This window comes from Medicago truncatula, chromosome 2, assembly GCF_003473485.1.
Source record: "Medicago truncatula cultivar Jemalong A17 chromosome 2, MtrunA17r5.0-ANR, whole genome shotgun sequence".
Lineage (NCBI taxonomy): Eukaryota > Viridiplantae > Streptophyta > Magnoliopsida > Fabales > Fabaceae > Medicago > Medicago truncatula.
In genome coordinates, this window is record NC_053043.1 from 28776846 (window position 1) to 28803633 (window position 26788).

Here is a 26788-nt window from a genome sequence, read left to right on the forward strand (position 1 = left end):
ACATATATAAAGGGCACAAAACAAGGCAAATATATTAGTTGCATGTTGCTTATACATAACTTGAATAAGAATTACACCTCCATTATTCCCTAACAATCTAATTAGTTGCATGTTTTAGAGAGAGATGAGAGCAAGAAGAGGGAGAATCAGATTTTGGAACACGATTTCCTTCCTTCCTTTTTTTTTCTTTCTTTTTTATTTTCTTTAATAATTTGTTGTTTTTTTTCTTCATGTATTTAATTCTTTAATTTATATGTGGTTTTTTTTTTTTAATTAAAGCAATGCACACGTGACGGCTTTGAAGTGCCACGTCAGCGTTGACCGAGTCAAAATTGATCTAGGGGGCCAAAACTGTCAAAGATCGGGGCTGTTTTGTATTTTAATTAGTTAGGGGGCCAAAAATGCAAAAGATCCAATATATAGGGGGCTATTTTTTATTTTAATTAGTTAGGGGGAAAAAATCGCAACTTCTTGAAACATAGGGGCCAAAAGTCCAATTAAGCCTATTTTTTAGGATCTTGATAACCATTGTTCCGATGGCAATGTTTAAGGAAGCCAAAAGTAACATGTTTGCATTGATTTCAATAACATTTTGACTTTTAAAAAGTTAAATTTATCACTTTTCCCCATTTTCCAATATTTTTATCCCTTTATCCAATGCCCCAAGGGCAATGGTTAACATTCTCCTACTTTTTATATGGAACAAAATCGTTTAGATGAATTTCCTATTTGATTAAGATGGAGGGTTAGAGTATACTCAAGATAAAATGAATGCTGACAAACAGTGGCGGGCCAGGGTTATTGTAAGTCTTGGTAAAAAAAATTGCAACATATTTATAAGGGTTTACATAAGAAATTGCAAGCAAATAATCAAAATATATAAATAAATTGTCAAATTTATAAGGATTTATATAAGAAATTGCAAACAAAATTGGGTTGGAGCTGGGGCAACTGTCCAGGCTCGTCGGACCTTAGAACTGTCCTTGCCGACAAAGATGTTTACGGACTTGTCATCGATTGATATTAGAATTCTGCTCTTCTCCCAACTCGTTTTGCTCATTATCAACCAAACTTCTGAAAATACACATGCATGAGTTAACTCACGCAGGAACACTATAAAAAATTCAGTTGGGAACGAGCAAAATCGGTTGGGTGAAGAGCAAAATTCACGATATTACTCCCTAAACGTCCCAAATTAACTGAGCCAAAAGCTCATTTCACGCATATTAAGAAAAATGTATAAATAAAGGAGAGAGAAAATTAGTTTTAAGTGTTTTTGTTAAGTATTAGTGCATTCTCCACTATCATAAATGCAAAGTGAAATATATTGAATTGAGAGTGATGAAAGTAGTATTAATTAGAGTTATAAAAAAGAAAAATAATTAATAATGTATTGAAAAGTAAAATAACAATTATTTTAGCACATATATTTTCAGGTTATGATTCAACTCTTTTGTTAAGATGTCCCGGCCCGACCAATAGTGAGTTTTACTTTTTTTTATTGATTTAGTGAAAGGGATGTTTCGATTTGATTAATGGGTGGCTACAAGGGACCAATGACCCACAATGATTCTAAAACAACAGACAAGATCGTCGTCACGGGGCGGTGTTATTGGCGGCCATTGGATTTAATTAAAAGTGTGAAATCTTATGTTTAGCTCAAAAGTTGTGGATGGCTAATGTGCGTGAGCTTAAATTTGTTCCAAAGGGTAATGATATGTTTTCTGATTTCACAATCAGGAATCATCATCCATTGAAAAAAAAGACACCAGCCTTAAAAAAATAAACAGATATAAAAGTTGATTATTTTTTTTTACCATAAAATAGTATATGATATATTCTTAATTTCATATACTTTTCAAAATACATGTTTTTTTTATTTGTTTATAAATACTTGTTTTATTTACATGTAAATGCTAGGTTTTTTATTTGGTATTGTTTAGGGTTTGAATCCCAGATTTTTTACATATTTTATACATTGTCCTTGCCCAACTGAGCTAAGCTAAATGCTAGTTGTTAGTAGATCGTAGAGGAGGAAAAATGTTAACTACAGTGATAAACTTCAATCCTTTAATACCATTTCGTTAGAGAACTTCAAATTATATATGAGATATAATTTAAAATTATACTAACTTGTGCCTTAAGAATCCTATTAGTAACTAATATTTATTATGAAAAATCAATTCTTAACTTGAGAAATAAATAGCCACAATTTTTAATACATAATTTTTATTTTCAGTATCTAACATTTTCTTATAATTTATTATATAAGTTCCTGTATGAACATCTGCTTTGATCTTTTTCGATAAATATGAACACACTGCAAAATTAAACCATTGATTTGGCCTAGTTTAAGAAAGATGTTGATGGTCATTCTTGATAACTGTTCCTGATAGCTTGGAGATCGAAACAACATATCATTTTGGTCTGACACTTGAATGTAAAATAATGTTTCCTTACTTCAATCCAGACTGATTGATTTTATCAGAGATGGTAAGTGGGATTTTTTTTTTGGCAGATAGCCTATTGAATAGAATTCACTTTATAAGATGAATAAATGGGGTGTCTGAGGTTCGAACCCCAACCCCTACATATAATAATGTATTGTCCTTGTCTCTGCTACCTTATTATCACTGTTGTATGTTCTCAACCGTGCATGAGTTTTAGATTCATAAGCGTTTTGATGGTAGGTGTTATCGTCCCAATGCCCCCAATATTATTGTAGTTAATTAGCAAAGTTCTCTAAGATTATGGATCGAATAATATAGAGAAAATCTAAATAATCTCAAGGTATTTCTTCTTGTGGAGCAGTTTTTAGAGATATCTCTTTGAATAATTTAGAGGAGGTTTATATGAATATCTTGGCACTTCTAGTGAGTAGTGACTTTCTGTGCTACCGAGTTTGCTAGGTTAGAACACCTTCCAGTTAAGGTGGGATTCTATGATCACCGTCAAGCTTTCACTGACACTTCTTTTATACGTTGAATATTACAAAATAATTATTATGAAAGAAACAAAAGTGAATGAATAATTCTCATTAATTGAAAATGAAGTAGGATTACAACTTATATAGGAAACAAAAGATCTACTGCAACTAACATATACTAACTGTATACTAACACAGTCACTAACTCGTTCAGCAAGTTACTTATATAACTAAGTTGTATCATTACTAATCACTTCATTATGCAATAGCCTCCCACAAGATGGAGGTTGGTAAATATCTACCAATCCCAACTTGGATAATAGAGTATGAAAAGGCTGAGGTAAGAGAGATTTAGTGAAAAAGTCTGCAATTTGATGCTGAGAAGTGATAGGAAGTAGTTTCATCACACCAGCTTGAAGTTTCTCTCTAACCAGATGACAGTCTATTTCAAGATGTTTTATTCTCTCATGAAAAACAGGATTGGCTGCAATATAAAGAGCACTTTGATTATCACAATAGATGACAGGTGGCTTAATGCAAGTAAGTTGCAGATCTTGAAGAAGATAAAGAAGCCACTGCAGTTCACAAGTAGCTGCTGCAAGAGCTCTATACTCAGCCTCAGAAGAGGATCTTGAGATAGTTAACTGCTTCTTAGTGCGCCAAGAGATGAGTGATTTTCTAAAAAAGAAGCATTGACCTGAGATTGATCTTCTAGAGTCCAAACATCCAGCCCAATCAGCATCTGAGAAACCCAGAAGTTGAATAGTGGAATCTTTGGGAAAAAGTAATCCTTTGCCTGGACAACTTTTGAGATACCTGAGCACTCTCATAGCAGCAATGTAATGTACTTGTGTTGGCTTGGTGAGAAATTGACTCAATTGTTGTGTTATAAAGGTAATATCAGGTCTTGTTGTGTTCAGATACAATAGTCTACCAATCAATCTCCTATAAGAAGAAATATCTTCATAAAGAGGACTGGAATCATTATGCAATTTGATAGAAGGATCTGAAGGAGTGGATACTGGTTTAGAATTGACAAGACCTGAATCAGCAAGCAAATCCAGACAATACTTTCTTTGACACAATGAAATGCCTTGTTTAGAATGAGCAACCTCTAAACCAAGGAAATATTTTAATTGGCCAAGATCTTTGAAAGATTGGTGAAGTATGTCTTTGATGTTTTGAAATTCAGAAAGTGAATTTCCTGCAAGAATGATATCATCCACATAGACAAGAAGAATAGTGAATGTTGAGGATGAAGATTTGGTGAATAAGGAATGATCTGAATTAGCTTGCTTGAAACCTTGAGCCACAAGTAAAGATGTCAATGTTTCATACCACTTCCTGCTTGCTTGCTTTAATCCATAGAGGGATTTAATCAGTTTGCATACTTGATTTGGTTTACAGGATTTGACACCTGGTGGGAGTTGCATGTACACATTTTCTTGTAACTCCCCATGAAGAAAAGCATTATTGACATCAAGTTGGTGAATAAACCAATGATGAATAGATGCTAATGTTATAATGAGTCTGACAGTTGTAAGCTTTGCTACAGGTGAGTAGGTATCAAAGTAGTCTAAACCCTCAATTTGATTATAGCCCTTAGCAACTAAACGTGCTTTGAATCTTTCTATGGAGCCATCTGCATGATGTTTGATCTTATAAACCCATCTGCAGCCTATTGGTTTGATGTTAGGAGGTAGATCAACCAATTTCCAAGTACCAGTTTGTTCAAGAGCAGCAAGTTCAGTCTCCATGGCCTTGTTCCAACAGTCAAACTTACTAGCCTCAGTATAGGATATAGGCTCAGTGTGAGTGGTGAGAGACAAAGCAAAATGAAGGTGATCATTAGACAATTTATTATAAGACAAATAATGGGAAATAGGATAGGAAACAACATGTGTATTATTATTAGAAGATGAGGATGAAGATGATTGACAGATGTAATCTTTTAAATGTGGTGGTGAATGCTTAATTCTGGAAGAAGCTCTTTGTGGAAGTGAAGAAGAAGAAGGAGGAGATTCAATAGGAGGAGAAGGAGTGTTGGTGGAAATAGAAGTGGAATCAGAAGGTTGGAGTGAAGAAAAAGGAAAATATTCCAAATTCTTGTCAGATGAAGGAGGATAAGGAAGAATATGATCATGAAAAATTATATTTCTAGAGATAAAGATTTCTCTAGAATGTAGATCAAAAAGAACAAAACCCTTGAAACCTGACTTGTAGCCTAAGAAACAACATTTTCTGGCTCTAGGGTCAAGTTTAGATCTGTGAGACAATATAGTAGAAGCATAGCAAAGAGAACCAAAAACTTTAAAGAGTTTAAGGTCAGGTAAAGAATCATACAGGAGTTGATAAGGTGTTTTGTGACCAAGTAAAGGAGTAGAAACTCTGTTAATAAGAAAAACAGCATGACTGACAGCATAACACCAAAATTGTTTTGGAAGTTTAGATTGAAACAATAAAGCTCTTGCCACATTAAGGATATGTTGATGTTTTCTTTCAACTCTGGCATTTTGTTGAGGTGTTTCAACACAAGATCTATGATGGATAATGCCTTTGGAAGCATAAAAATCAGTAAGAAGAAATTCAGGACCATTGTCTGATCTAACAGTTTTGGGAGTGATATTATATTGAGTATGAATCATATTTATGAAATTTTGAACATGCATAGAGACTTCAGATTTATTTTTAAGGAGTATGATCCATACAAATCTACTGAAATCATCCACAATAGTGAGAAAGTATTTATGATTGTGAACAGAAGGACAAGCTAAAGGACCCCAAATGTCAAAATGGAGTAAGTCAAATTTAGCAGAAGAAATGGAAAACTGGAGGTAAAGGGAAGTTTCTTTTGTTTAGCAAAATGGCATATGTCACAAACATCTTTATTATTGCAAGAAATAGAAGGATACAAGGATTGCATATGAGATAATCTTTGATGAGAAAGATGTCCCATTCTATAATGCCATAAAGCAGAATTAGGAATTACATTGAAATGTGACTGAGAAACATTATTACAGGAAACAGACAAATTTTTATTGAAACCATGAGAAGAAGACTGGAATGAATCAGCAGACACCACCAATCTGTATAAGCCATGTATATTTTCACCCAAACCAATCATCCTCTTGGTACTCAAGTCCTGAATAACACAACTATCAGTTGAAAAATTGACAAAACAAGATAAGGATTTACACATTTTGGATACAGAAATGAGATTAAGATTGAAAGTTGGACAATACAAAACATTGGTAAGGTATAAGGATGATGAAAAGGAAACATTACCAGCATACTGAACTAAAACAGTAGTTTTATTAGGTAAATTGACATTTGTAGGTTTAATTTTGTAAAAGGAGGTAAAACAAAGAGATGAAGAACATATATGATTATTGGCACCTGAATCTAAAATCCAATGATGGGAAGCAGAATCAATAGCACAAGAAACAACACTGGATATACCTGTTTGTTGAGTATCAGACACAGAAGAAATAGTTGAAGTGTGAACATGGTTAGAAACAGGACCAGTTGGTGGGGAAACTGACGAAAGCAAGTTAGCCTGTTGAAGCAAAGCCACAAGATGATCATACTTCTCCTGAGTTAAACTGAACTTGGAATCTGGTGCTACCACATCATTGGTACAAATAGAGTTATTTGTATCAGAAGCCTCAGAAACAGCATTGTTGGCAGAAGAATTACCCTTATTGAAGTTGGGGTGACCATGTTTGAGATAACAAAATTCTATAGTGTGGTTATATCTGTTACAAAAGGTACAAAACCTATCTTTTCCTTTGTTAGCTGAAGTACTAGAAGGACCTTTACCACGAGGATAAAACTTCCTTGCATCAGAGGCATTAACAGAAATGCTAGAATCATCACTAATAGAAGGTGTGGAAAACACAATATTCTGGCTTTCTTCTTGAACAACCAAAGAGTACACCTTATTGATAGAAGGTAAAGGATCCATAAGAAGGATTTGAGTTTTCACAACAGAAAAAGTATCATTTAAACCAGTGAGAAACTGAAGAATCTGGTCTTCAGTTCTGTAATACTTAGCAAGGCGTATAGATTCACATCTACAGGGATGAATGCAAGTGCAATTGGGAATAGGTCGATGTGAATTCAGTTCATCCCATAGAGTACGAAGCTCGATGAAGTAATCAAGTACAGACTTAGTACCTTGTTTGAGATTGTTGATGGTGGATCTGAGAGAAAGAACACGAACACGATTAACTTTGGAGAAACGTTCCTTCAAATCATCCCAAGCAGACAAAGCAGTGTCATGAAAAACAATCGTTTGAGCAATGGATTCAGTAACAGAATTAACAATCCAAGAGTGAATTAGGTGATTACAACGTTCCCAAGCTTGACGATTAAGATCATCAATGTCAGGAACTGAAATAGAACCATCAAGGAACACAAGCTTGTTCTTCGCGCCCAAAGCTCGTTGCATAGAACGATGCCATGCAAGATAATTCGAACCATTGAGTTTGGGAGTGATAATCAAAGAACTAGGTCCATCACTAGGATGAATATAGTAAGGAGAATCAGAATCAGAGTTAGAAGGTGCATAATTTCCACGCGCCATGAAAACAGAGTATAGAAACAAGAGAAGAAAAGAAAAATTGCAAACGAATTGAACGAAAAGGATATCGCAATTCGGAGCAAGAACACGAAAGAATATGAAGATGATGAATCTTCAACAAGAAAAAGAGAGAAGAAAGCTTCAAAACGAAGCTTGAAGAAAAAACAACAATGGCGGAAAAACGGTTACAACCGGATCGTAACAAACTCCTCAATGAGAGAGAGTCACTGATACCATATTATGAAAGAAACAAAAGTGAATGAATAATTCTCATTAACTGAAAATGAAGTAGGATTACAACTTATATAGGAAACAAAAGATCTACTGCAACTAACATATACTAACTGTATACTAACACAGTCACTAACTCGTTCAGCAAGTTACTTATATAACTAAGTTGTATCATTACTAATCACTTCATTATGCAATAATAATTGTTTCAATTTCTTAAATTTACGTAGAAGTTTTGCTTTCAGGATATCCCATAGGCAATGCTTGTAAAGACAAACCGATCAATCATGGTTTCAACGTCAAAGATCACTTGTGGTGGGACTTTATTACTAGAAATAGGGATAGTCTTCCATTCTTTCATTTTCATTGATATATGCATTAGTTTTGCTTCCTCTAAAATTGTTTTTAGGCTAAAATAGACATTTCATCTTTGCAAATATAGGGCATTTGAAATTTCATCCTTGAAGTTACTAATCCTCTCATTTTGCCACTGCAAATATTAAGCATTCGAAAATTCGTCCTAATTAAAAAAATTTGCTTACGTGGATGGTAATTAGATATGTGGCGACTGGTGACTGGGTTTTTGTCAGGACACGTAAGCAGAAGGCAATTGCAATGACATTTTACCCTTAATTAATGAATCAGGACTTGCGCGTAAAGACCAATTTACCCCTGACTCCATCTTTTCTTCTTCCCTCCTCTTTAACAATCAGAAACATGAATTGGGGGGAAAATGTTATAGGGTTAGGGTTGAAACCTGAATTGGGAGAAAATTGTTGAGAAGAACTTGTTTGGAACTCGATTGCGTCCGAAAATTGGTGTTTGGAATCTCTATTGGAACGCAAAGCACTAAATCGAACTCGTTTCTAGAAAGCTATCACGAAGAAGAAAAATCCAGGTACGTGATAAAAAATATGATAAAATCGTATGTTACCTTCGTTTGTTTGTATAAATATTCAAAATATGTTACATTTGTTTTTTTTTTTTCCAGTGAAATACATGATAAAAAATATGTGGATTTCTATTTTCGCATACTTAGTGTGCTTCGTTGTGTTGCTGAATGTCTATTTTCGTTTCAGTTCACTATGGAGAACGTTTTGTTAGGGATTGCTTAATTAATTACATTGGGGGAATTTCAAACTGTTTGAAGGCTTAGATATTGATAGGTGGAGTTATTTTGAAATATGTGATATTGTAGAACAAGATCTGGGGGTTACAAAGAAAATATAGGTTGTGGTGGATGCCTGATGAAGATGTTGACTTTAGAATCATAAGATTTGATGAGGATGCAAGGGAGATTATGGATTATGCTGTTAAAAAAATAGGGTTGTTAACATTATTGTTGAGCATGATGTAGATGAAGTAATTCGGTTAGTAGACATTCCAAACTGTGTGATTAGTAGTCAAGTAGAGGTTTGACAAGTGTACCAAATACTATCGAAGTAGTAAAAATATCGTTCCCACGAGGACTGGTTTTAATCTCAATAATTCAATTACGTTGTAAGTTAGGATGTATAAAAGTTATTTTGATTTGCCACTAGGCAGTTGATTGGTTTGTTTGCATAAGGGCAACCAGAGAATGGTCGATGATAGGCGGCCTAAGAAGAAGAATGCTCCTTCGGAGATTGTTTGTTTCAACTGTGGCGAGAAAGGCCACAAGAGTAATGTTTGTCCTGAAGAGATCAAGAAATGTGTCCAGTGTGGCAAGAAGGGTCATATTGTAGCTGATTGCAAGAGAAATGATATTGTGTGCTTCAATTGTAATGAAGAGGGTCACATTGGTTCCCAATGCAAGCAGCCTAAGAGGGCGCCTACTACGGGTCGAGTTTTTGCTCTGGCTGGTACTCAGACAGAGAATGAGGATCATTTGATCAGAGGTACTTGCTATATTAATAATACTCCTTTAGTTGCTATTATTGATACTAGTGCTACGCATTGCATTTTTGCTTTCCATTGTGTTTCTGCTTTGGGTCTTGATGTGTCTGATATGAATGGAGAGATGGTTGTCGATACTCCAGCTAAGGGTTCGGTGACTACTTCTCTCGTATGCTCGCGATGTCCTTTGTCTATGGATGGTCGTGATTTTGTAATGGATTTAGTTTGTCTACCTTTGAGCGGTATGGATGTGATTCTGGGTATGAATTGGTTAGAGTACAACCATGTTCATATCAATTGTTTTAGCAAGTCAGTGTATTTCTCTTCCGCTGAAGAGGAGAGTGATGCAGAGTTCTTATCTACTAAGCAGTTGAAGCAAATGGAACGCGATGGTATCTTGATGTATTCCTTGATGGCTTCCTTGTCTATTGAGAATCAAGCAATGATTGATAATCTACAAGTGGTATGCGACTTTCCTGAAGTTTTTCCAAATGAAATTCCTGATGTGCCTCCAGAAAGGGAAGTCGAGTTTTCTATTGATCTTGTTCCTGGGACAAAGCCGGTGTCGATGGCACCTTATCGTATGTCTGCTTCCGAGTTAGCTGAGTTGAAGAAACAGTTAGAAGATTTGCTCGAAAAGAAATTTGTTAGACCAAGTGTTTCACCTTAGGGAGCGCCAGTTTTGATAGTAAAGAAGAAAGATGGTAGCATGAGATTGTGTATTGACTATCGTCAGTTGAACAAGGTAACTATCAAGAATAGGTATCCAATTGTTAGCCGATATTTGTGAAAATACTATCATTTAATGTGGTCAAGGGTTTGACCTAAAAGAGGTGGAATTAGCTTTGTGAAGGAATCCATCGAAAATATATATATATATATATATATATCTTCAGCAGGAATCGAAGAAGCCGTTTTAGTTCGATGGAAGTTATCGAAGCGCCTTCAGACTTTGTGGATAAGATCAAGCAGTTAGCAAACGGCTAGTTTCGATTTTGAATCGAATAGATATGATTAGGTAGTTATAGGATTATCTGTATAAATAGTAGTTTTTCTTAGGAAAAACGGGTCACAATTCAATCGTACTAAAAACTTACACTCAATACTGTCCGTATGGAAGCGACAAATGAGTCACAAGTTGCAAAGTATGAATATGTGTACCAACTTTCATTAAGTCTTTACAAATTCAATACAGCTCTTTAAACACTTTTGCAATTTAAGTCTTTTTATTAAGTCTTTTCGAAGTATTTTCTTCTATTGTCATTCTTTACAGAATTTCGATTAGATTCAACACGGATTGGATTCAGTTCTTTACATTTTGTTTTTGTCTTTTACTTTATTAAAAATACTTTACGAACAAGTATTACGTTTATATTCAAACAACAAAAGCACAATATGCTCCTAAGATTTACTGGTTGATCTTGCAAGTAAACATCATTGAAACCAACGATGGTTTACCAAAAATCAGTGTAAACAAATCAGCACGCCCAGTGGGACCTTTTGTGCTTTTAACTTTGAAAAAATTTTCAATTCTGAAATTTTTTGTTGGTCTGCATTGTGTATGCGTTTAAGGAATAACAAATTACTTCCTGAAATGACGCGTCCTTCTATCGTTTCTGGCACAGCAGCATCGAACGCTGCTTCCACTTCAGGAACAACCACCAATCAAACAATTCCGACGGGGTCTACGCAACTTAGCCAGAATAGTAACATGGCTCATGTATTGCAGCCTGTAGATACCCCAGCGAATGAAAACGTGACTTCACAAACGTCACAGGCCAATACGTCGAATACGGTGGCCAATACTACTTCAAGAAGCAGCCCAGCGGTTACAACAGCCGCTCAAACTAGCCATGCTGCGGGAAATATGTTTTCTCAAAATTTTCCTAATTTAGGAAACAATGGAAGAGGACCCTATGGGATGCCAACCTCTTCGACTCAAACTTCACATACAAATACGACCATACCACCATTGTCTAACCAAGGGGAGAATGTCCCGTTTGGTAGATCCCAGCAGACTTTTATTCCATTTGGTTCACCTCAACAATCGTTGACCAATGCATCGATGAATGCGCTAAGGCAAACCATGGCAGACACTAATCACGATATGGTCAATATGGTGATTCAACAAGTCACGACGGTCATCAATCCTTTAATCAAAGAAACCAATAATAGTTATCAAGCCCTATCACAACAAATGGGGCGAATAGCGGATTTGCTGGGTGCACCCCAAGTGTGCGTCACGCCGGTTGTGCGAAATACGAATGCCCGGCCAAGAGAAGCACTTGTCGAAGAACAGGCAAACCAAATGCTCGAAAATCAGGCGCAAGAAGTACAGCCTGAGATAACGGAGGAACCCGCTAGGATTCCTATTATGGTAAACAAAAACCAGAATGCAGACCAAGTGGTCATGCAGGCCCGTCGAAATAATTACGAGGGCCAAAATAACATAGCCAACATAGTCGAGGCATTGCTGGCCCAAAATGGTTTCAATACTGGATTACACTGTCCAAATTTCGTTTCAGCGTTATCCGAATTCGTATTAGAAACGGAGATGCCCAGAAATCACAAAGTCCCCAAATTCACCAAATTTGTCGGGGAAACGAATGAGTCCACTGTCGAACATGTTGCTCGATATATTATGGAGGCCGGTGACTTGGCAAACAATGAGAATTTAAAATTGAAATATTTTCCAAGTTCTCTGACAAAGAATGCATTCACATGGTTCACAACGTTGCCTCCACACTCCATAGTTAGTTGGAATCAATTAGATAAGGCTTTTCATGAGCAGTTTTACATGGGCCAATCTAAGATTAGTTTGAAAGAACTGGCCAGTGTTAGACGAAAAACGCATGAGTCGATAGACGATTACTTGAACAGATTTTGACTCCTTAAAGCCCGATGTTTCACCGCCGTGCCAGAACACGAATTGGTCGAAATGGCTGCAGGTGGCTTAGATTATTCTGTTCGAAAGAAATTAGATACACAATATCTTAGGGACATGGCGCAATTAGCAGATAGGGTTTGCCAAGTCGAAAGACTCAAGGCTGAAAAAGCCAGAACAAATAGGTTCCCTAAGAAAGAGAAAGTTGCTTATATCGATACTGGGGATAGTGAGCCAGAATTCGATTGGGGTTCAGATTCTGTAGAAGATAACGAAATAAATCTTGCAGAATTAAAAGATGGGCCGCCTTACACTTGCAAATTGTTGAGGCCATCAAATGGGAAAAACGTAGAAGAACCCAAAAATGATAAATATCCCCTAAAAACTTATACTTTTTATGTGTCTAAATGTGAAGAAATATTTGATCTTCTAGTTTCTGATGGCATAATTTTAGTGCCGGACAATATGAAACTCCCTCCTCTAGATCAGAGGAAGAAAAGGGGTTTTTGAAAATTTCATGGTTTTTTGGGCCATAACTTATCCCGTTGCACTCGTTTCAGGGATTCTGTGCAGAAGGCTCTCGATGAAGGAAGACTGAAATTCGGAGAAAAGGCTAAAGCAACAACTAAGCCTGATGTCGAATCTTCCAAAAAGGCCGATTCCATGTATGCTGAAGTGGTTGGTATAAACATGGTAGATGTTGCAGAGTCAAGCGACGACAAATTGTTATCGGGAAAAGCTTTACCTGATGATACTGAAATGGTTACTAAAGACCATGTTCGAAATGCCAGCCTGGTTACTGAGGACCAACTCCAGAAGAATGTAGAAAGGGCATATCCTAAAGCCGAAGAAGATCTAGTTGATTTTCTGAACCACTGCAAAATTTCAAACACCAACGCCATGCTTTGTCCAAGGTGTAGCGCAGTCTTCGATAAAGAAGCCGCTAGAGCCATAGAAGGCGCTCAGCCACAGACAAAGAGGAAAGGGAAAAAGAAAGATAACCGCCCATTTAATTTCAACAAAAGGGGTATCCCGTATAAAGACCATGCTGCTGGAAATTCTCAAAAGAGAAATTGGAGAGGAACTTTCAATCCATCTGCAAACTCCCCCACTGACACTTGGGTCTTTTCAGGAGGAAGAAAATCTGGCTATTCTGCCCCTCCAGCCAAATGGGTGAAGAGAAAGGTTCCTGCTCCTCGACCTGATGTGCCGGAATTGCCTACCAGGTATTCTTATAATAATAATTACAAAGGTAAGCAACCTATGACACGAACTCAATGGCGTAGGTATCAGCGCTAGAAAAAAGCAACAGCATTACAAGACATCACCAATGTTGACAAAACAGAGGGTAAGCAGAAGGCTGTGTTCGAAATGGTTAAGAAACCAGCAACAGAGAGAATCTCGCCCCCATTGTCAATTTTGAAGAAAGATCATCCCAAAGAGGATGAAGAAATGACTTCGAATTTCACGGGATCTGACCCTAGTCTCGATATAGTGTGCAATGTGGTTTCTATCCTACCGGTGGAATACGACGTTCAGTCAGAAATTAACGAAGTTGAAAGTGATTTCGTCGATGAAATGGCAACTCACAAACCACTATGCTATTATGTCATGAATAATGGTTGTGTAGAAGAGCAACATGCAGTCTTTGAAAAACCAGACACTTCGATGAAGTTGCATCTCAAGCCTTTATTTATTCAGGCCAAAATCAATGGCGTGGGGGTAAATAAAGTGTTAGTGGATGGTGGAGCTACAGTCAACCTACTCCCTCAATCATTCCTGGGAAAAATTGGACTCTATGATTCTGACTTGAAGCCTCATAATGTCATTCTCACTAACTATGAAGGTACTTCAGGAAATTCTTTGGGCGCCATCGAATTGGAATTAGTAGTGGGCAGTACAAAAAGGATAACAACGTTTATGGTAGTCCCATCAAAAGCAAACTTCAATGTACTGCTGGGTAGAGAATGGATACATGGTGTGAGTGCAGTCCCCTCTACGGTGCATCAAAGGATCGCCATATGGAAAGAAGATGGGCTAGTTGAGAACGTTGAAGCCGATCAAAGCTATTTCTTGGCTGAAGTAAACACTATTACCAAGAAAAATTTCGATAAGCAGCTGGCACATATAGCCCCAGTCATATCTCCAGGACCCAAAAAGATAACTTTGAGTGATGAAATGTACTCAATGAAATTACAACCAGAAGCAGGGTTCGTGTGGGAGAAAGAATTTAGAGACCATGACTTTGTGATGGTCAGTCAACAGGAAGTTCAGGTGGAGAATGAAAGTTTGCTCGAAACTAGAGCCCAAGCATACAAAAAGGTTGCTGATAGCCTTGTTCCTAACATTTCTAAGTATGCTACCCCACCAACTTGGGGGGGGGGGGAGGGGGGGGGGGGGGGGGGGTGTAAAAAATTGAAATGATGTCTGAGCCCAATATTTGGGAGAAAATTACGGCCTACATGGCCGAAAACGAATTTCAAACGGCCAAAGAGGCCGAATGTTTGAATACAAAGATTGCTTTGCATGGGATTACAACGAAATGCTTGTTTTGAAACGGGAAGTGGTGGAATTAAAATTACCAATTCGACCAGACAAAAAGCCAGTCAAACAGATTCCTCGTAGGTTCGCTCCACAAATCCTACCAAAGATCAAAGAAGAGATCGATCGACTGCTGAAATACGGCTTTATCAGGCCTGCAAGGTATGTAGATTGGCTAGCAAATGTAGTTCCAGTTAAAAAGAAAAATGGAACCATAAGGGTATGCATAGATTTTAGAGATCTGAATCTCGCTACCCCTAAAGACGAATACCCAATGCCGGTAGTAGAAATGCTAGTAGATTCAACGGCGGGTTTCGATTACTTGAGTATGCTAGATGGATACTCTGGGTACAATCAAATCTTTATTGCAGAAGAGGATATCGCTAAGACCGCATTTCGATGCCCAGGGGCGTTAGGATGTTATGAATGGATAGTGATGCCATTCGGTCTAAAAAATGCTGGTGCTACATACCAGAGAGCGATGAATTTAATGTTCCATGACTTCATAGAGAATTTTATGCAGGTTTACATAGATGACATTGTAGTGAAATCTTCTTCGGAAGAGAGACACTTGGAACATTTACGCCGATCATTCGAAAGGATGAGGCAATATGGATTGAAAATGAATCCTTTAAAGTGTGCATTTGGGGTTTGTGCAGGTGATTTCTTAGGGTTCGTCGTGCATAAAAAGGGAATCGAGATCAACCAGAACAAAACCAAGGCAATAATTGAGACCAAGGCTCCTTCTACAAAGAAAGAGTTACAGTCTCTACTAGGAAAGATCAACTTTCTCCGAAGGTTTATATCAAACCTAAGTAGCAAGACACAAGCTTTCTCACCACTACTCCGACTAAAGAAAGATGATGTTTTCAAATGGGAACCAGAGCACCAAAAAGCTTTCGATGAAATCAAGTCATATTTGGTAAACCCTCCGGTTCTTTCTCCTTTGCTGAAAGGTAGAAGAATGAAGTTATATATAGCAACGTCAGATGGCACCATAGGAAGTATGTTAGCACAAGAGGATGAATATGGCACAGAAAGGGCCATTTATTATTTAAGTCGAGTACTTAATGATGTGGAAACAAGATATCATCCTAGTGAAAAACTTTGTTTGTGTTTATTCTTCTCATGTACAAAACTTAAGCATTATATAAAGCCTTTTGATGTTTATGTTTATTCCCATTTTGATATCATTAAGCATATGTTGTCGAAACCAATTCTACATAGCAGAGTCGGGAAATGGGCCTTGGCACTGACAGAATATTCATTGACTTATCAATCATTAAAAGCTGTCAAAGGCCAAATTGTGGCCGATTTTATTGTTGATCATGCAGTAAGCGAGGTTTTGACAATCGAAATAGACAACCATCCATGGAATTTATATTTCGATGGTTCTAGTCATAAAAATGGTACTGGCGTGGGGATGGTGATAATCTCGCCCAAACGCCATACATTTAGATACATGTTTCGAATAAATCAGTTTTGCTCTAACAATGAGGCCGAATATGAAGCCTTAATTACAGGTCTAGAAATTGCACTCGAACTAGGGCAAGAGACATCGAAATCAGAGGAGATTCTGAACTTGTCCTTAAACAGATGACAAAATAGTATAGGTGCGTTAAAGAAAGCTTGGTCACCTACCATGCAATAGCTAGCAGGTTGTTAAAACAATTCACCCATGTGGAAATTCGGCACGTACCTCGAATGGAGAACCAAGATGCAAATGATCTGGCACAGAGGGCCTCTGGATACAAAATACCGAAGGACCAGACGCAAGAGCCGATAGAGATTAGAAACAGACGAAATTCGATGGAATCGTTCTCTAGCAAATCGTTAACGCCAAAACTTGGGGGGACTGAAGCAAGCCAAAAGTCTATAAATGGTACAGATTTTGTCGAAATTTTTGTCATTAACGATTTAGATGAAAATGATTGGCGAAAACCCATAGTGAAATATCTGGAAAATCCAGATGGAACCACTTGTCGAAAAGTGAAATACAGGGCTTTAAGTTATGTAATAATGGGCAATGAATTATTCAAAAAGACTTCGGAAGGAGTTTTGTTGAAATGCCTGGGTGAAACAGATGCGTATTTGGCTGTTTCTAATACCCACGATGGAACCTGTGGAACACACCAAGCAGGCCATAAAATGAAATGGCTTTTATTTCAACAAGGGTTATATTGGCCAACTATGCTCAGAGATTGCATAGAGTTCGCAAAAGGATGCCAAGGGTGCCAAAAATACGCCGGAATTCAGCGCGTCCAAGCAAGTGAACTTCATGCGATAATCAAACCTTGGCCATTTAGAGGATGGGCTTTGGATGTGATAGGGGAAATTAAACCCACTTCATCGAAAGGTTATAGATACATCTTAGTAGGAATAGATTATTTCACAAAATGGATAGAAGCAATTCCATCAAAAGATGTTACTCAAGAAGAAGTTATAAGCTTCATCCAGAAGTTCATTATCTATAGGTTCGGTATCCCAGAAACCATAACCACGGACCAAGGATCCGTATTCACTGGTCGAAAGATGGCGAAGTTTGCCGAAGACACAGGCTTTAAATTACTAACTTCGACACCATATTATGCGCAAGCGAATGGTCAGGTTGAAGCGGCAAACAAAAACATCATTGCCATTATCAAACGAAAAATAAAGGCAAAGCCAAAGAATTGGCCTGAAATGTTAGGCGAGGCTTTGTGGGCATGTCGAACATCTCCCAAAGAATCGACAAACACTACACCTTTTAGGCTAACATTTGGTCATGATGTTGTGTTACCAGTAGAGATTTTGCTGCAATCAGTCAGAATCCAAAGGCAGTGCGAAATACCAATTAATCATTATTGGGACATGGTCATAGACGAATTGACCGATCTCGATGAAGAAAGATTAACGGCGTTAGAAGTCCTTGCAAGACAAAAGGAAAGGGTAGCAAAAGCATATAATAAAAAGGTAAAATCAAAGTTTTTCGCCCAAGGAGATTTGGTATGGAAAGTCATTTTACCAATGGATAAGAAAGATAGAGCTTTGGGAAAATGGTCACCCGGATGGGAAGGACCATGGCAGATATTAAGAGTCTTTTTGAACAATGCATATGAGATCGAAGAATTAAATGAAGATCGAAGGATTTTACGAATAAACAGAAAGTACTTGAAAAAGTATAAACCGACATTACAAGAAATTAAGATCATACAAGAGTAATTCGAAAAGACAAATTCAAACATAGCATTTCATAAGGCCAACTAATGGGCGGTTTACACAAAAAAGACTTCAAAATGAGCTCTAAAAGAGCGCAAAGTAAACCATTACAAAAGAAATGCTACAAACAGAAATTAGAAAATTCTAAAAGGATTTTCCTTCGATGGAAGGACCTACATAAGTTGGCCAAACCCAAAAAGGTCGAGAAACCATCGAAGCTCACTATCAAGACGGCATCTAAGGCAGAAACGCTGAAGATTGTACTGTTCATCTTCAGCAGGATGAAACCCTCGATAGTTGCGCCTTAGTCCATCTCCACGACAGTTGTGCCAGTTGTTGCAGAATCGACGACGAATTAATTGGGGAGGCAACAACCTCTTAAACCAGCCTGAGACAAAGCGGAAATGGGAGTCCCCTCCTATTATCTCCCTGCGATAACGCGCAACATTTTTTGTCTCCAAAAGAGACCAAAAGTCATTGAAGAGTTCAGCGGTATCAGGAGTGATACCGTCAAGCGCTCTCAGCATTACATCAAAGTAAAGAGCGGTCACAGAACCAGCATCCATAGTGTTCCTAAGCAAACACTTGACGGTAGGAATGCATGGCTCAACGTCCAGCATGAATTGAGTGCATCTCAAAATGCAAAACATGGGGTTCCCATGTTCCCATAAGCGAAGCTTGAAATCCAACTTAGGATGGGTAGGCTTCAGATCATTGAGTAGCCTGATACAATCCTCACCAAAGGTTCTTGAGATCTTACGGTCTCTACAGAGAGCAACAATTCTCTTGTTTTGTCTTTGAAAAGAGAAAAGATCAAACATGATGTGCTTGGCAACCCTTGCAGCAATGTCTATGATCAGATCATCACTCAAGCAACTTATGTAATCCATGAAGAAATTTTGTTTATGGAAAAGTGTTTAAATGAACACGAAGAAAGATAAGTGAGAGATGAAAAACACAAGACAAAGAGGATGGTATTTATAGAATAAGTGGGAAGTTGAAAGGTGGTTTTGTCCCCCTTGAAACACAAGCGACGGTTCCTTTCTTTTGATCATCATGGATCATAAGGAGACACGTGGCAGCAGATGTACGCTGTGATTGAAAAGCCTTGGGAAGGAAGTTGTAAAAAACTTTGTTTTATCTTCCCTAAAAAAGAATCTCATAATTAGATTTTTTGGAAGGATTACGGTTCCCAAGACAAGCTAATCCTACCAAGTTAGGAAATGACTTTTTGGTTTCTCATCATTATAATCGTCTTGAAATTTGTTCCACTAAAAGAGCAATTAAAAAATTATACACATATCATATATAATTTTTCAAGAAATATTGTGTTAAGATTAAAACGGTTGCTGGACCGTTACAAAATAAATACGAACACAATAAAAACAGAATAGAAACTAAAACTCCCATAATAAGTTTGATACAAAATGGTTTACATCTTAAAACCAGAGGTGAGTTGATACAGTTGCTGTTTTAAATCATCGAGTTTTTCGTCAAGGGCTTTGCCATGATCAGTGAGGAGTATTATTTCCTGCTGGGAAGACTTCGATTCCTTGATCTTCTGGATGGCAATTTGAGCCTCTGACTTCATTAGACCTTCTTTAGCCAAAAGTTGGGCTTTTTGACCCTCTAGCTGCTCAATTTTGGCCTTGTACTAGGCAATTGATGAGTCAATGTCTGCCACTTAAGATTGAATGAGAGGGGTTTCTTGTCGAAAGGCCTCAAGCTTGGATTTAAACGCAGCAATCTCATCGAAAAGCTGATCATATCGAAGAGTCCGTTCCTCAAGTTTGGCCCGGCCATCTCTTCTCTGAAGACACCCTTGCTTTATGCTGTCTAAAAGGGGCTCTAAGGCTTTGAAAAATTGCTGAAATTTAAGGCCTGAAGGAAGATCCATGAGTTTGTGCAGTAATTCTCGTATCTCGAGAATGACATTCTCATCCTGCTCTATAACTTCAAATAGATCAGCTCTTAAAACCTTGCTTCGAAACTCCGCGAAGAGATTTTCAGTCGAAGCTTGAGAAGGGTCCCCAATAGACACATTAGAGGACTTTTCGGTGCTCCTGGATAGGAGAATGTCGCTGGCTAAAAGGTCAAAAGCATCCAAAGGATTGGCCTCCTCAAGTTGACTTAAGGCTACTTGATCCAAGGTTAGGTTAGGGTGAAGTGGTTCAGCGTTACCTGTCGAGTCCGGGGTGTGAGTGAGTGGGGGGTTTTCAGCGATGGGATCTTCTCTGGGAGTTAGGATGAACTGATCTGCATCGAGATCCGCTTCCACGTCGCTAGCTCCTTCAAGCACTTCACCCTGGCGACCACTTGACTCTACCGCAATTTGATTGGGAGAAGTGATCTCCACATCAGGTGTAGGAACACTGGTTTCGACGCCTTCATCCTCTTCAGCAATAGGTGAAGCCTCTGCTTGACCAACTTGAGCGTGTTGGGGGATGTCAATTTGGATAGCCTGCGAGAGAAATATTGTTATGAGAAGCATATTTCGATTACTCACGGCTAAAATAATAAAACAAAAGGTTTTTGAAAAAACACCTTTAAAGCGTTGTCACCAACGCAAGAATGAGCACTGTTGGGATTCGAGTCCTTGCGGGTTTTCATCTTTTTTGGGCTAGGTTGACCCAAAGTTTCTTCCACTACATCTGTCTCGATGGCCGGAGAATCATGTTTTCTCTTTTTACGACTCTCTTTCGGTTTGAGAGGCTCAGAGACAGCAGGTCTTTCAGCAGCATCAGGAGAAATTTCAACCTACAAGGAAGTTTAAACTCAAAGATCCCATACGGAAAGTATGGTTGAAATCACTCAAGAAATAACTTACCTCATCTTCGACAGTGCGGGCTTGTTTCCCTTTGGAAGGTTTTTCGGATTTCTTCTTTTTGTCCGTTTTTGAAGATTTCTTTTTATGAGAAGTTTTGTCAGATTTCGATCTGGAGGTCTTTCGAGAGCTATCTTCTTCTGGGTACTCTACCTCCCCTAAAGCCAAAGGAAGCGCTACTAGCCATAAACATAAAACAGATAAGTATCCTCTTTTATTCAATATAATAGATTCGAAATTTGGATGTTTTCTACAAAAGAAAATCGAAAGGTTCCATTACCCAACCCTATTTCGGATAAAATTCGAATATGAGGATGATTTAAGTGCAGATGCCATCTAAAGGTGTATAAGCTGTGCTTGGTCGCAGTTACTCTGTCTTTTTCCCTCTTTATAAATTTTTGTTTCATTCCCATTAGACTATCACAAAATAACCATTTGGGATAGCGTGGCCTAAAGGCCAAGGCCAACGGACTAGTTGGCAAAACGGGAAACCTCGTTTTAAAATGAAGTGCAAAAAGATATTTACTGGGGGTAAAAGGTGGAAAAGACATTGAGGGAATTTTGTCATGGATCTTATCCCTTAAAGTTTTGGCCGCATAATAAACTGTCCTCTTTAGATGGAGAGGATCATATACAGTTTGAAAGAAGTTTTGAAAAGCTTGAATTTCTCGAATATGCGTACCTCTGTTTTTCTTCGATTTCCTTTGCACAGTATGAAAAGCAAGGATCAATTCAGGAAGCAGAGTATCAGGATTCATACGATCGGTTTGGTGCTTGAAATAGCACTGCCACCATCGATAAAATGTTTCTGTGCATGCAAAAGATGAGGTGTATGGCTTTGGTTCAAAAATAAGCTTTTGCTGCTGAGCCCGACGCAAGGTAGACCTCCAAACATGCTCTATAAGGGGTTGCCTCAAATCATCTAAACATTTGTACAATGAACTTGGCTTAATTTGAACTAAGCCAAATTGTCTAGCCACATGGTTAGGTTGATAGCCATACACCCCGTACGGACTTCCAACAGTCACTCTATTGGACAAAAAGGTAGGGGTAAGGTAAGCTTCCCAGATGGCATTAATATCTACCTCTTCTTCACTAGAATCAGTTGGGAATCCTGCTGTAAACCATGAAGGCCCGTGAGATCTAATAGTGAAAGGAGCCATCGAAGGTGTGAAGGATGTGCAACCTAGGAAGGCGTTGTAAGCCGCTGCAAACAAATCCGGAGAACTCCTATTTCCGTACTGGAGCATGGCCAAACCTAGACCTTCGATTGACCTATTATCATAAGCTTTCGAAAGAGCAGGGGGCAGGTGTACTGCTAATTTGGTTCTGAAAGTGGCCAAAAGCCACAATTGAAATAACCAGATAGGGCCAGGAATGATGAGACTACTACCGGGTTGGAAATCTTTTATGCTGGATACTGCGTGGTTCAAACTCTCATATAAAGATCCTAAGATGAGCCTACTCAGGCAAATATCTCTCCCTTCATGCAATTGGATTGCTAAGGTTGTAAACTTCTTAGGGATCTGAATCGATCTTGAGCAGAAAATATACACAGACAGCCAATAAGTCAAGAAAGCGATATGCTCCTAATCAGACATTGTGGTATTAGAAGTGTTGTGATGGTCGATGATGAAATTACCATAAGTAGGTCTCGAGAAATCGAAAGATATCTCCGATGAATGGGTGTCAGGATCGAAAGTTTGGCCTATAGGTTTCAAACCAACTAGACCAGCAACGTCTAGCAAAGTAGGTGTCAGCATTCCGCATTTTAAATGAAGACTATTAGTTGAGGGGTTCCAGAAATGGAGAGCAGCAATTATCATCTCATTATGATATTTAGGTCCCTGACGGGATAGCTGAATAAGATCAAAAATTCCCATTTCTTTCCAGAAGGAACCTTTGATTCTTTCCACTTTATCCAGCCAATCAAGATATTTCTCGTTGTTTTCTATCTTGGGTTCGGTTCTAAATTTAGATTTCAAGAAACTTAGGTCATATGGACCTTTTGAGAAAATGAGAGGCAGTTGTTCCTCGCTACAAGGAAAAACAGTGTTTAGTTTTTCCTGATCATCGGAGTCATCCGGCAAAGGCCCTAGGTATGCATGCGATGAGTTTGGGCATGAGATGATTACCTAGGATTTCCAGATTTTGTCTTCAGCTTCTTTGATATCCGGTTCTTCCATAAACTGAGGATTTATGGGAAGATTGATATTTGGTTCATGCTATTTCGTTGATTGAGAAGAAGAACCTTCAGCGCGCGTCATGGAGTTACGAATTTTTGGTTCAATAAACGATGAACAGTGTTGAATCATAAGGTAGAAGAAGGAGATGGTGAAAAGAGTAAAAATACTAAAAGGAGGCAAAGTGAGAGTAAAAGTATGGCTTAAGGTCATATATAGCCTTTGATGTTTGACAGATGTCAATCATCGCATGGAACAGTTGTTTTTTGTTGGTTCCCAATAACAAACATGGCCCACTAAGCTCTGATGGAGACGGTTTAAAACTTTTGAAATATCCCCTTTTCAAAAGAGTGATGTCACGCAGAGGAGTCACACTTTATCGAAATTTTCAGAAAGGTCAAAGTTTCTCTTAATCGAAAGAGAGTTCAAACATAACGTTTCTGGGGGGCAATTTGTTAGCCGATATTTGTGAAAATACTATCATTTAATGTGGTCAAGGGTTTGACCTAAAAGATGTGGAATTAGCTTTGTGAAGGAATTCAGCAGGAATCGAAGAAGCCGTTTTAGTTCGATGGAAGTTATCGAAGCGCCTTCAGACTTTGTGGATAAGATCAAGCAGTTAGCAAACGGCTAGTTTCGATTTTGAATCGAATAGATATGATTAGGTAGTTATAGGATTATCTGTATAAATAGTAGTTTTTCTTAGGAAAAACGGGTCACAATTCAATCGTACTAAAAACTTACACTCAATACTGTCCGTATGGAAGCGACAAACGAGTCACAAGTTGCAAAGTATGAATATGTGTACAAACTTTCATTAAGTATTTACAAATTCAATACAGCTCTTTAAACACTTTTGCAATTTAAGTCTTTTTATTAAGTCTTTTCGAAGTATTTTCTTCTATTGTCATTCTTTACAGAATTTCGATTGGATTCAACACGGATTGGATTCAGTTCTTTACATTTTGTTCTTGTCTTTTACTTTATTAAAAATACTTTAGGAACAAGTATTACGTTTATATTCAAACAACAAAAGCACAATATGCTCCTAAGATTTACTGGTTGAGCTTGCAAGTAAACATCATTGAAACCAGGGTTTAGGGTTTAGGGTTTAGGGTTTAGGGTTTAGGGTTTAGGGTTTAGGGTTTAGGGTTTAGGGTTTAGGGTTTGTTTACCAAAAATCAGTGTAAACACCACTTCCGAGAATTGATGATTTGATGGATCGGTTAGTGGGTGCAAAAGTTTTCAGCAAGATTGACTTGAGGTTAGGTTATCACTAGATTAAAGTAAAAGATGAAGATATGCAGAAGACAGCTTTCAGAACGCGTTATGGTCACTATGAATATAAAGTTATGCCTTTCGGTGTGACCAATGCACCTGGAGTGTTTATGGAGTATATGAATCGCATCTTCCATGCATTTTTGGATCGGTTCGTAGTTGTGTTTATAGACGATATTTTGATTTACTCCAAGACTGAGGAAGAACATGCTGAGCATCTGAAGATTGTCTTACAAGTGTTGAAAGAGAAGAAACTTTATGCTAAATTGTCTAAGTGTGAATTCTGGTTGAAAGAAGTAAGTTTTCTGGGCCATGTTATTTCTGGTGATGGTATTGCAGTGGATCCGTCTAAAGTTGAGGCGGTATCGCAATGGGAGACTCCTAAGTCAGTTACAGTGATTAGAAGCTTCTTGGGTTTGGCTGGTTACTATAGAAGATTTATTGAAGGATTTTCCAAGTTAGCACTTCCGTTAACACAGTTAACTTGTAAAGGTAAAGCTTTTGTGTGGGACGTCCATTGTGAGGTTACATGGTGTTCCTTCGAGCATTGTATCAGATAGAGATCCAAGATTTACTTCTAGATTTTGGAAAAGTTTGCAAGAGGCTTTGGGCTCGAAGTTGAGATTGAGTTCGGCTTATCATCCGCAGATAGATGGTCAGTCGGAGAGGACAGTTCAGTCGCTAGAGGATTTATTGAGAGTTTGTGTTTTTGAGCAAGGAGGAACTTGGGATAGTCATCTTCCGTTGATCGAGTTCACATACAACAATAGTTATCATTCTAGTTTAGGAATGGCACCTTTTGAGGCTTTGTATGGTCGGAGATGCAGAACTCCGTGTGTTGGTTTGAGTCAGGTGAAAGAGTGGTCTTAGGACCAGAGATTGTTCAGCAGACTACTGAGAAGGTTAAATAGATTCAAGAGAAAATGAAAGCGTCGCAGAGTCGACAAAAGAGTTATCATGATAAGCGCAGGAAAGATCTTGAGTGTCAGGAAGGAGACCACATGTTTTTGAGAGTCACTCCTGTGACTGGTGTTGGACGTGCTTTGAAGTCAAAGAAGTTGACTCCAAGATTTATTGGTCCGTATCAGATATCGGAAAGAGTTGGAACGATGGCGTATCGAGTGAGATTACCACCGCATCTTTCGAATTTGCACGATGTTTTCCATGTGTCGCAACTTCGGAAGTATGTTCCGGATCCATCTCATGTGATCCAAAGTGATGATGTGCAAGTCAGAGACAACCTTACGGTAGAGACTTTACCAGTGAGGATTGATGATCGGAAAGTGAAGACGTTGAGAGGCAAGGAGATACCCCTTGTTAGAGTCGTTTGGGCTGGAGTAACTGGTGAAAGCTTGACGTGGGAGCTTGAGAGTAAGATGCTGGAGTCTTATCCAGAGTTGTTTGCTTAAGGTAAATTTTCGAGGACGAAAATCTTTTAAGTGGGGGAGAGTTGTAACGCCCACTTTCGTTTAATTATTTATTTAATCGAGTTTAGGCAATTATATTATATTTTTATAATATATGAGTGATTTTTGTTGATTAAGTTGATTTGGAAGAATTGTTGTGTTTTGATAAGATTATGAGACTTATTTTATTGTTAAATAAAATAAGATTTGAAAAGAAAATAAAAATATTTAGTTGAGGGCTGTTTTGAGATTTTAGATAGTGTTGGGGGAGAAAGTGAGATAAGATAAGATAATAAGAAGAAGTATATAAGGGAAAGACCTAGTTTTAGAAAAACAATTGCACGTACGATCAAAACTTTGGAAAAGAGGAAAAACCCATAGAAGGGAGAAGACCAAGGGGAGAGCTGCGATTTTCATCTAACAAGGTAAGGGTGAGACTAATAATTCAGTAGTGTTAATTGTTATGCTTCTGATGATTAATTGACAGAGTTAGGATTGATTTAGAAAAGTTTTGGAATTAGGTCAAATCCCTAAAATTGATGATCAAACGGTAAAAGTTGTTTAGATTGATTTAGAAACCGTCCTATAACCTTAGAATATGTTTAGGATGAATTCTGGATGTGAAATTAAGCTTAGAACCATGTTAGATGATGATAATCGTGTGAAAACTGCAATCTGCCCGAGCCAAAGTTCATCGCTCGCCATAGCGAGCGATGAACCTCGCCTCGCGAGTGATGAATGTTCATCGCTCGCCACGCGAGCCCTTTCCCTTCGCCTCGCGAGTTACAAGTCGTGACTCACCACGACGAGCAACCTTACTCGCCATAGCGAGCTTGACCAGAGAGCAAGTTGTTTTCTGA